This window comes from Gopherus flavomarginatus, chromosome 2 (genome assembly GCF_025201925.1).
Source record: "Gopherus flavomarginatus isolate rGopFla2 chromosome 2, rGopFla2.mat.asm, whole genome shotgun sequence".
In the NCBI taxonomy this organism is placed as follows: Eukaryota; Metazoa; Chordata; order Testudines; family Testudinidae; genus Gopherus; species Gopherus flavomarginatus.
In genome coordinates this window covers 175450729-175461594 of record NC_066618.1, presented here as the reverse complement: position 1 = coordinate 175461594, position 10866 = coordinate 175450729, and the positions used below count along the sequence as shown (strand labels likewise).

At 46.7% G+C, this 10866-nt stretch overlaps 1 protein-coding gene across 1 annotated transcript in view; it reads right to left on the bottom strand.

Moving 5' to 3' along the window:
• The window catches only part of LOC127044905 (leukocyte elastase inhibitor-like), a 186158-nt gene extending 178441 nt beyond the window's left edge, over nucleotides 1-7717 (bottom strand). The window contains exon 1 of the mRNA XM_050940191.1: nucleotides 7613-7717. The gene's annotated coding sequence lies outside the window, so the exon portion shown is untranslated. The remainder of the gene's footprint in view (nucleotides 1-7612) is intronic.
• Nucleotides 7718-10866: the final 3149 nt, after the last annotated feature.

Below are 10866 nucleotides of genomic sequence, written 5' to 3'. Positions count from 1 at the left end.
GTTAAAAATAACCTTTCACTATATTATAAATTATAAATTGCAATAAGATACCAGTCCTGGATTCTATGCAAGGTTTTCATTCCCTCCACCAACTACAAATCCTGACCCTTCACAATCGGTGCCCCTACAGGCGCTGGGACAGAGGTCATCATTATAGAAACACTGACTTGACTTTGAAGGAGGTGAAGTGGAACAGTCCCTAGCATTCTAAGCTGCCCTGGGAGCTGACAGGGGATGTGCACCACAATAGATCCTTAACTCTGGAGAAATTGAGGGAAAAGCTCCTACCAGCTGAGCCAGTTCACTATTAAAATGTATTTCATTATATGTATTTCAGTAGTGCCTAGAGCGCCAACCATTACTGGGGGCCTATTGTGTTTGTACAGAGAGACAAAATACTCAAGACAGAAAAGGAGTGGAAAGGGGGAGTAAAGTGACTTTTCTGAAGTTACAGCCGATCATTGGCAGAGCTGGGAATACCACCCAGGTCTCTTGACTCCCAGTGCCCTATATTCTAGATCCATGCTTCCTCATTGCCACCAATGATTTTGGCTCTGTGGTGGCATAATCAAGAACACCGCTACTGACTTTAGATGAGTTGCTCATGATTCAATCAGAAATGATTTTTGGCCTATAATTCTTTCACTTGGCAGGAAAGAAATGGGAAGCTTTTTCAATTAGCTTCACTTACACATGTAACCCTTCTGCCCCTCTGAGTTGGCAGCAACAAGGGCTGGGTTCAGTATCCAGGGGTTCTGTTTCAGTAACACAATGCATAACCGGCTCTAGCCCCCACCCAGTGACCTGGGACACTTACATACCACACCCCCCTGGGCACCTCTAGGAGGCAATACTTCCCCTCTCGCAAGCACGGAGTCTGAGTGTAGCAAAATCCTTTTAATAAAGGAAGGAAACAATGCGGCATCCAATTGGAGAAACACCACAAACAGGATTATAACACAAACCATAAACAAAAACCCACCTCCAAGTACGTTTGGCAATGTCCTTTTCCCCTTAGGGTCTTAAGTCCAATCACCCCAAAGTCCAACAACCCGAAAGTCTCTGGTCAGTGCCACCCCAGAATTCCAGAGTTTATCTGCAGAGTTTTACACACACCCCCAGCCTCGGTGGAAATGGGGGTGGGGGAGTCCACACAGGGTGTTAAGGGGCACCTTACATGGGCCAGGGCCAACTGCTCCGCCTCTCCGTGGAGTTCTGCTGCAGCCTTCACCATGACCAGCTCCACCACGCCAGCTGTGCCACTCCTCCAGCCATCCCTGCAAACCGCTTCACTTCGCTCACTGTTCTATGGGCTGCTCCAACACGCTGCAAACTGCTCCACTCTGCTAGCCACTTAATGATAGGTCTTCAGGCTCCCCCACTAGTTAACACAGCATTCAGTGATCTCAGCTCATTCAGCTCTTAGTAGGGGAGCTATGGTGCTGGTGCACCATTGGCCCAACATGAACTCAGCTCAGCAGTCTCTAGATAGACTCCTACTGGAATCAAAATTAGTTCTACTTTTTTACAGTAGAGAGAGAAGGCTGTGCAATTGGTGTTCCAGGCCCATACCATCAGGTACACACACTAGTCCCCACCCTCTCTCAATTCACTGGGAGTTGGAACCCATGTCCCTTGTTTAGCAAGTGTAACTTAAGTTATATTGAGACATCTCTGTCATAAAGCAGTCTCCTAGTTCCTCATTCACATAACCAGCTGGCAACACTTTATTTATCCTGCCCCAATAACAAAGAAATTGGGGATCCCAGAGCTGTCAAAATAACCATCCCAGACTGCATTGGGCTATGCTGGGCGCGCCCGTGCAAATATCTGAGAATTCACAATTCCTGAAATTCTTTCTGCACTTCCCATAATTCACCACCAAATGTCAGGGTAGAGTTCATCCTGACTCTACTTACACACAAGTTGCAGGTAATCGTACATTTTTTTTAAATGGTCATCCATTACTCAAATGCAATAGAAATTCTGTGCATAAATGTAAGTTCAGCATTTAAGAAGTTGCTTTGTGTAACTAACTTCAGCAGCAACAGCACTCTTTGTTTTACTTCCATAGTTGTGGGGTTTTAAAATCCGAGAGTCACATGCTTCAGTGTTGTTTTCACTTTTCACTGCCTAAGAATTTAAGAGCAAGGGCTGTTTACAGTGGTGTCCTGACCAAATCCCAACTTAGGTTGCAGAATGCGTTAACCTAACAGCCCCCTACATTAACCCATTCTCAGTCTCTGTTGTAAACTGGTGCTGGTATGCAATACTGAAAATCTCTTCCAGCTCAGAGGTGACTGCATTTCTGTGGTAGGTGAAGTGATGCCATAGACTTGCTAATTGTGCCTTCATTGTACCTTTTAAGATAACTAAATTCACCTCAGTCTTTGGAGCATTCTAGCTGTTCCCCACAGTAAATAAGGGAAAGATTAGGAAATACTGAGGTAATCTTTTGTAAAAGACAATACTTCGAAGTTTAAGGGAGACCACTACCTAGGGATCACTTAATCCATCACTGACATATACTCATCTCTGGGGTATAATGCTGCAGCTATTAACAGCACATCATTCACCACACACAGCTTAAGACAGGAGCAAAAGAATAAGCTACGTAACAGGCTCAATATTTACAAAATTCTGTGACACCTCTTGAATGAACAGGAAAGCTGGCAGTGAGATTTCTCCCCAAGCCCCAAAAGAATATCAATCTCATCTCATCTAGCATAAAGTCTACAAAGGTGTTTAGTTCAACAAATTTGTTGGAGGTCAGAGTGTGAAACTGTGGTGGTAGGTTAGAAGTATTTGGTAAATTGTTTCCAAGAATGTTAGTCTGAAGCTACGTGGAGTTTTGGCATTTTTTAGATTTTTGTAAGAACTTTTCTCCATAGGGGGCAAGGAGTTATATATTGTAGAGCCTGGGCCTCTTGCATGAATTTCCTCTCTCTGTCTCTGGTAAGTAAAGGAAATATTGTCCTCTTTGGGTAATAGTACTTGGAGAGATGTATCCATCGTTTGTATTTTAAATAAAAAACTACACTATTAACACATACTACTGCACTGACACTACTGCAAGAATTTATTTTGGACCATTAGTTAAGTATTTATAAGCGTGAGGTCTGCACTGATGGTTACTATTTATACTGTGACAACACTTAATGGGTCCTAACAGAATTGAGGCCTTATTGGTAGGCACTGTACAAACTCAGAGAAAGAGTTTCTGCCCTGAAGAGTTAACAGTCAAAACAAACAAGGTTTACGTAGGGAGGGGAAATGGGCTATGCTGTGCAAGCACAGTGATTGGCTGGTAAGCAGGCATCTCATTAATTCCATGGTGGCATTTTTTGTTTTTAATGTAAACTGTCCTTGGTTAGTCTTCCATATAACCATAGTTAATCACTTAAAAAAAAAAAAAAAAAAAGCCTCCCCAACTGGTGGTTTAGTTACCTTTCTGAGGACAGCTGTCCTATACCCAACACGTAAGCTGGGCTGCTTCACTACTTGCCTCCTGCTTTCCTAAAATATCACTGCAGCCAATCAGAAGAATCCTTCAACAACTGTGCTGATTACACAGTCCCTGGAGCTCATCTCACCAGCTGGAAGAGAAGGGAAGACTTCCCAGCTGTCTGTTAAGCAAACACGCAACTATTGTCTCCAATTATATTGTAACCCTTCTGCCCCTCTGAGTTGGCAGCAACAAGGGCCGGGTTCAGTATCCAAGGGTTCCATTTCAATAACACAATGCAAAACCGGCTCGAGCCCCCACCCAGTGACCTGGGACAATTACACACCACCCCCCTGGGCGCCTCTAGGAGGCAATATTTCCCCACTCGCAAGCACGGAGTCTGAGTGTAGCAAAATCCTTTTAATAAAGGAGGGAAACAATGCGGCATCATGTTGGAGAAACACCACAAACAGGATTATAACACAAACCATAAACAAAAACCCACCTACAAGTACGTTTGGCAATGTCCTTTCCCCCTTAGGGTCTTAAGTCCAATCACCCCAAACTCCAACAACCTGAAAGCCTCTGGTCAGTGCCACCCCAGAGGTCAAAAGTTTATCTGCAGAGTTTTATCCCCCCAGCCTGGGTGGAGCACACACACAGGGTGTTAAGGGGCACCTTACGTGGGCCAGGGCCAACTGCTCTGCCTCTCCTTGGAGTTCTGCTGCAGCCTTCACCACAACCAACTCCAGTACATCCGCTGTGCCGCTCCACTCCGTTCACTGTTCCATGGGCTGCTCCAACATGCTGCAAACTGCTCCACTCTGCCAGCCACTTAGCAATAGAGCTTCAGGCTCCCCCACTAGTTAACACAGCACTCAGTGATCTCAGCTCAATAAGCTTAGCTCTTTTAGTGATTTCAGCTTGGGAGCCTGATGCCAGTGCATTATTGGCCCAACATGAATTCAGGTCAGCAGCCTCTAGACGGACTCCTAATGGAATCAAAATCAGCTTTACTCTTCAAAAGTGGAGAGAGGAAGATGTGCAATTGGTGTTCTATGCCCTCAAAAGGGGCCCATACCATCAAGTACACATCCCAGTCCCCAACCACTCTCATTTCAATGGGTTTTGGCACCCATGTCCCTTGTCTAGCAAGTGCTATTTCATTGATATTGAGACATCTCTGTGATAAAACAGTCTCATAGTTCCTCATTCACATAATCAGGGTGACAACACTGTATTCCTCCTGCCCCAATAACAAAGAAAATGGGGATCCCAGAGCTGTCAAAATAACCATCCCAGGCTGCTGAGGGATATGCTAGATGGGGTGGGTGTGCCAATGCAAATACCTAAAATTCCTTTCCACACTCCCCATAATTCACCACCAGATGTCAGGGTAGAGCTCATCCTGACTCTGCTTACGTATTATTCTACCTAATTTAAAAATTGGAGGTTGTGATTGCAACAAACGGGAAGGGTGCTGTTGTCCTCTTCATTTCAAATATGGGCTATTACCTAATAAATGGTCACCTGAACATCACTAGTGTCTCTCCTGTAAGGCTAAACTCATGAAGGCCTGGAAAACATTTGTTGTTTCCTTAGCAGTATATTTCCTTTATCTGATGATGTCATGGCTAGCAGTACCCATTGTGATTCTGTGCACTCAGAGAGGCAAAGGCAGCACTGCAGCTGAAAAAAGGCAGGTAGCTCCAGGGGCCCAGTCATGTAGACTTTCTGCCTTTCAGTCATGTAGCCTAAAGAACTCTTCAAATGTCGTGACTATCAGATAAGCAAACTATATTAACTTGAGCAACATTTACTATAGCATAACTATGGACACACAGGCTTACCACTGAGCAAAAAAGAGAAAAATTAACAATAGCAGACCAAGTTACTAGACCCCATATCACATCATAGTAGAGAACAGCAACATAAAGAAAAGGCACTGGTTGAAAAGGTGTTTCTGGAGGAGCTTGCTCTCCCACCAGAGGCAGAAAAAATTGTCCACACCTTTGAAGCATGGATAATACCAACGGTCTATATCTGTGCACCTTTTTCCAGCCTGCATACTGCTTCCTGCTGAGTTCATAAAATCCCACCAGCAAGGGCTCCTCACTCTGCCTTTTCAGAGCAAACCAAAAGCTTGACATATCAGGATAAGGGGCTGAGAGATCTTTTCTGGAAGTCTTGTCAGTCTCATTTATTTGAGGGAGGTAATAAACCTACGACTGATAGCTGATAGAAGCTGGGAAGGGAAGACTGGAGTAGATCTCTCCAAAATTGCCCTGTTCTGTACATGCCCCCCTGAAGCTCCGGTACTCACCACTGGCAAGAAACAAGATATTGGGCTCGGTGGACCATTGGTTGGACCCAGTGTGGTTTTTCTTATGCATATTCCTCTCTTTAGATACTCTTTTTGTGTAAATTTTAAAGTCCTTCTGTCTTGTGATGAAAGATTTTGTAATTTATTTTAAGGGGATATTTCAGCCCAGCTTGCGCACACACTCCCCACCCCGGGCCTGGCTAAATACGCAGCGATGAGTCACCAGTTCACATGTCTCTCCTACTACCTGGAACCAGTGAATTCCCAGACGGCTGCAGGGTAAGGAACAGCAGTGGTGAATTTGTCCCAGTCCAAGAGCAGGGGAGGTGGAGCCGTGTTGCTTGCTCTTTAGCTCCAAAAAACAGGGCTAAAGGGATGACCCTGCTCCATGTGCTGGGGACAGAGCAGGAGCCTGCAATCTGCCCCTGCTCCAGCATATTAGAAATGGGCAGCTTGGGCTGGGCCTAAGCACCTTGGCCTGTTCTTCCTTCCGCCCTCACTGCGTGCCCAGAGGGGACACGGAGACAGCCCTGCAGGAGAGAAAAGCCCACAGTACCGGCTGAGCCTCTCCCACCCGCTGCCAGGGAGATGAAGCTGCTTTGAAAGAGCCTGCCCATGGCAAATTCTCCACAGCCTTCCAGGGAAGGCCAGAGATGCAGTTTCTCCTCCTCCTTCCTTTGTTCTGATTTGCCTCCTCAACTTTCACTCATGGGCAGAAGCAAAACAGGTGCACATCAGGTTTAAATGAAGAAAGAGTGTCCACACTTAAAGCGGCACCAGTTAAACATCACAACTTCTGCATGTGGACAAGCTGCCAGAGACTGGAGGGGCAAAGGGCCTGTCTGTGCTGTAGCAAATGCCTAATTGTGTGGCAGTGGCATGATACATGAACATTTACTCCTGGGGGAATTATGCCAGGAAAAATTAAAAATTCTGAGCTCAATATCTTAAAATTCTGCATATTTTATTTGTGAAAATAACAAAATAATCACGCCAGTTTCAATTATTTTTGTAATTTATTTCAAAATACCTGTCAGCAAGTATGTTTGTAATGTCAAAAAAATTCCTGAATCATTTTTGACAAGTAGATTCCTTACTAGGCATATTAATACAGATCTTTGAGTAATGATTCATTTAAACTACAATACAGAAGTACTTTATTCACAGAGAAAAGAACTACTCACCATGATGTGGAGCAGAGGGAGATGGGAGAGTTGGAAAACAGAATCTGACCTGTTCATACCTGAACATACAATTAACACTGTACACTGATACAAACTCCTACACTCCAAGTGTGAGTTAGGGATGAATTAGCAAGAATGTTGTAAGCAAGACACAAGAAATAATTCTCCCTCTCTCCTTAGACCTGATAAGGCCAGTTCTGGGCACCACACTTTGAGAAAGATGGGACAACTGGAGAAAGTTCAGAGGAGAACAACAAAAATGATTAAAGGTCCAGAACACATGACCTGTGAGAAAAGATGGAAAAAATAAGGTTTGTTTAGTTTGGAAAAGAAAACACTGTGTGGGGACAGGATCACAGTCTTAATGCACAGCCAAAATTGTTACAAAGAGAAGGGTGATAAATTGTTTTCCTTAACCACTGAGGACAGGACAAGAAGTAATGACCTTAAATTATGAAAAAGGAGGTTCAGGTTGGACATTAGGAAAAACTTCCAAATTGTCAGGATAGTTAAGCACTCGAACAAATTACCTAGGTGCACCCTGCACACAGACCCAGCACATGGCGCACGGTCCTCCCCTTAGCCCCATTTCTCAGAGCCAATGAGCATCCCCCTCCTCTGCTCTTGGACTGGGACAAATTCACCGCTGCTGTTTCTTACCCTGCAGGCTGCAGCCAGCTGAGGAGTCACTGGTTCCAGGCAGTAGGAGAGACACGTGAACCGATGACTCAGCCCTGTGTGCTTAGCCAGGCCGGGGCAGGGAGTGTGTGCGTGGGCTGGACTGTGCTGGGGACAAGCCTTAGGGGATGGAAATGCACAGACCAAGGGAGGGTGTGACTGCCCCACACTAGCTGGGGGCGCTGTGACTGCAGGGGGAGGGGCCACCTCTGCAGGAGGGGTAAAGCAGTGGGGGTGGGGGAATGGATCGGTACGGGAGGATGAGGGAAAAGTGGGGAATGGAGGAGGAGATGAACCAGCTACGGCTGGGTGGAAGAGCGTAGGCACATAAACCTGTTTGGCTGGGTTTGTGTGTAGCGTTGTTGTATCCCTGGGGGTCTCAGGATACAGACCAGGTGTGGAAGGTAATAACTTTTCTGGACCAACTTCTGTGGGGGGGGGGCTAGATCTGCTTAGAATCCTCAGCACCTCTTGGGGTGAAGCATTAGGGCTAGGCTGGTGGTAGATGAATTCTCAGGATCCCTAAGGCCTTTGTGGGTGGGTGTGCCAGTTGGTGGGCAGAAGAGTCGGAGGCAAGCTTCAACATCAGTAGGTGGGAGGGGAAGGGGCATGCTAGCAAGAAATGGTGGGAAGACAGAAAAGAAGAAAATAAAGTTCAGAAGAGAAAAGGGAAATATGACAAGACACGGGACAGAAAAAACAGAGAACAGAAAGCTCATAATGAGGAAGAGGAGAAGAGAGATGTGTTGTGCGTGCACGTGCATGCAAGAAAGAGGGGTGGGTCTGCCTGGGGTGATAAATAGACTTGAAATGAATCGAGTAGTAGATAGTATAGGAAAGAGGCTGAGACTGAGAGAAAACAGCAGACTGTTATGTTCTCCCATCCTTCCTTTTCCTGCTGTCTGTGCCCCAGTTTTCTGTTTGTGAAACAAGGAAAGTTGCTACCTGAGGGTTGGCAGAGAGTGGGCACCTTTCTCCTCACCAGAAGCCCTTCCCACCCAGGCACAGCTTAGGTTGCAGCATGGTAGTAGCAGTTTCCACAACCACTCTAGAAATTTAGCCATAACTGCAATTTTTCTCTTTACTAGCATATAACTGCAGAGTGTGTCTTGAATTTTGTTCTCAGCCCTACAGTGTAAATACAAAGCTACTCCACTATAGTAGAACCTCAAAGATATGAACACCAGAGTTACGGACTTACCTGTCAACCAGACACCCTGTGGAACCAGGAGTAATTAATCATCAGGAAGGGGATACCAAAAAACCCTCAGCAGCAAATACTGTACCGCCTTGGGGCTTTAGTCCTGGAGATCAGGGCTTCAGCCACAGGGTGAGAGGGGTCAGGGCTCAGGGAGGAGGGAGACTCGGGACCTCAGGATCCCTGGGCTTCAGGGCTATAGACTGGGGGTGGGCTCAGGGCTTTGGGCTCAGGGCTTCAGCCCTGCAGTTCTGTTGTTGACTTCCGTCGTGTGGGGGGTGGGGCACAATAGCTTGGGGCTTTACCTACAAGCAGAGTGCCTGTTTCAGCCCCAGCATTTCCCCAGTAGCTAAAGCCCTGACCCTGGCACCCCCTAGGGGGAAGAAGCTGGGAGTGGAGCTGTGGGGCTGAAGCCCTGAGCTCTAGTGCTGCCCTCAACTCTAAACCCTTGAGCCCTGGTGCTCCCACAACCCAGAAGCCCTGAGACCCTGCCTGGACCCCTGACACCCCCATCCCGTGCAGCTGCAGCCCCAGCCCCCCAGGGGCTGAAGTCTATAATGTATTGTTCAGAGTTACAGAACATTTCAGAGTTACGAACAACCTCCATTTTCAACGTGTCCATAACTCTGAGGTTCTATGGTAGTTTGTATTCACCCTGCGTAACTGATCAAAATTTTGCTCAGTGTCTTTATTGAAGAACGAACAGTTTCCAGACAAAAAATTTCTCGATGGCTACTAGTGTTTCCTCTGTCTCCAGCTGGGTTTAGAGAAGGTTAGAATTGGTTGTTACAATACTACTTTGCAGGGTAGGTGCAAGGATGTTTCGCGCCCTAGGCGAAACTTTCACCTTGTGCCCTTCCCCCGTGCCCCTGCCCTGAGGTGCCTTCCCCCGCAGCAGTTCTCCCACTCCGCCTTGAGGTGCTTCCCCCCCCACAGCAGCTTCCCACACCCCACTCTCTGCCCTGAGGCACCACCCTTCCGCCCCAGCTCATGACGTGCTCTGGGAGGAGGCGGGGCAGCGGTGAGCTCCTTCACTTCTCCCGCCTCCCAGGCTTGCGGCACTAATCAGCTTAGGAGCCGCAAGCCTGGGAGGTGGGAGAAGTGAAGTGGTCACAGCGTGCTCAGGGAGGAGGCAGGGCAGGGGTGAGCTGGGGCGGTGAGTTCCCCTGCATGCCATCCCCTTCCTTACTTGCTGCAGGCGGCCCTCCCTGCGCTTCCTTGTCCCAGCTCGCTCTGCCTAAATGCCAGCGGCGACCGGGGCGGCCGAAGATCTGGCCGCCGCGGTCGCTGCTGAAGAACATGGTGCCCCCCCAGATGCCAGTGCCCTGGGGGCCGCCTAGGTCGCCTAACTGGTTGCACCGGCCCTGCTACTTTATGTTACTATACCTCTTTCAAAGTGCTTTACAAATAACTAAACCAAATTTGTAATACCTCTGTGATATAAGAATTATTTACCAATAGGTGAATGGAGGCGGAGTGTAATTTGATCAAGGTCTTTATGTCTCAGATTTGCCTTCTAGCCCCATATTTTTACCTGAACAGCTTTAAATAAGTTGCCCATGTGGAGTTTGGCAACACCTTTAGATGTGAAACAATGATAATAGAATGAGGACAGACTGAAATATCCTCTTAAAACAAATTACAAAATCTTTCATCACAAGAGGGAAGGACTTTAAAAATTACACAAAAAGAGTATCAAAAGAGAGGAATATGCATAAAAACTACCATGCTGGGTTCAACCAATGATCCATTGAGCCCAATATCCTGTCTCTTGCCAGTGATGAGTACCAGAGCTTTGGGGGGGAGAGTGAACAGAACAGGGCAATTTTGGAAAAATCTGCTGCTGTCTTCCCCTCCCAACTTCTATCAGTCACAGGTTTATTACCTCCCTCAGGTGAATGAGACTGATAAGATTTGCAGAAACATCTCTCAGACCCTTATCCTGATATGTAACTGTCAGGGAGCAGGCTGTCTCCCACATAAATAGCTTTTCAACCAGTGCCATTTCTTTATGTTGCTGTTCTCTACTATGACATGA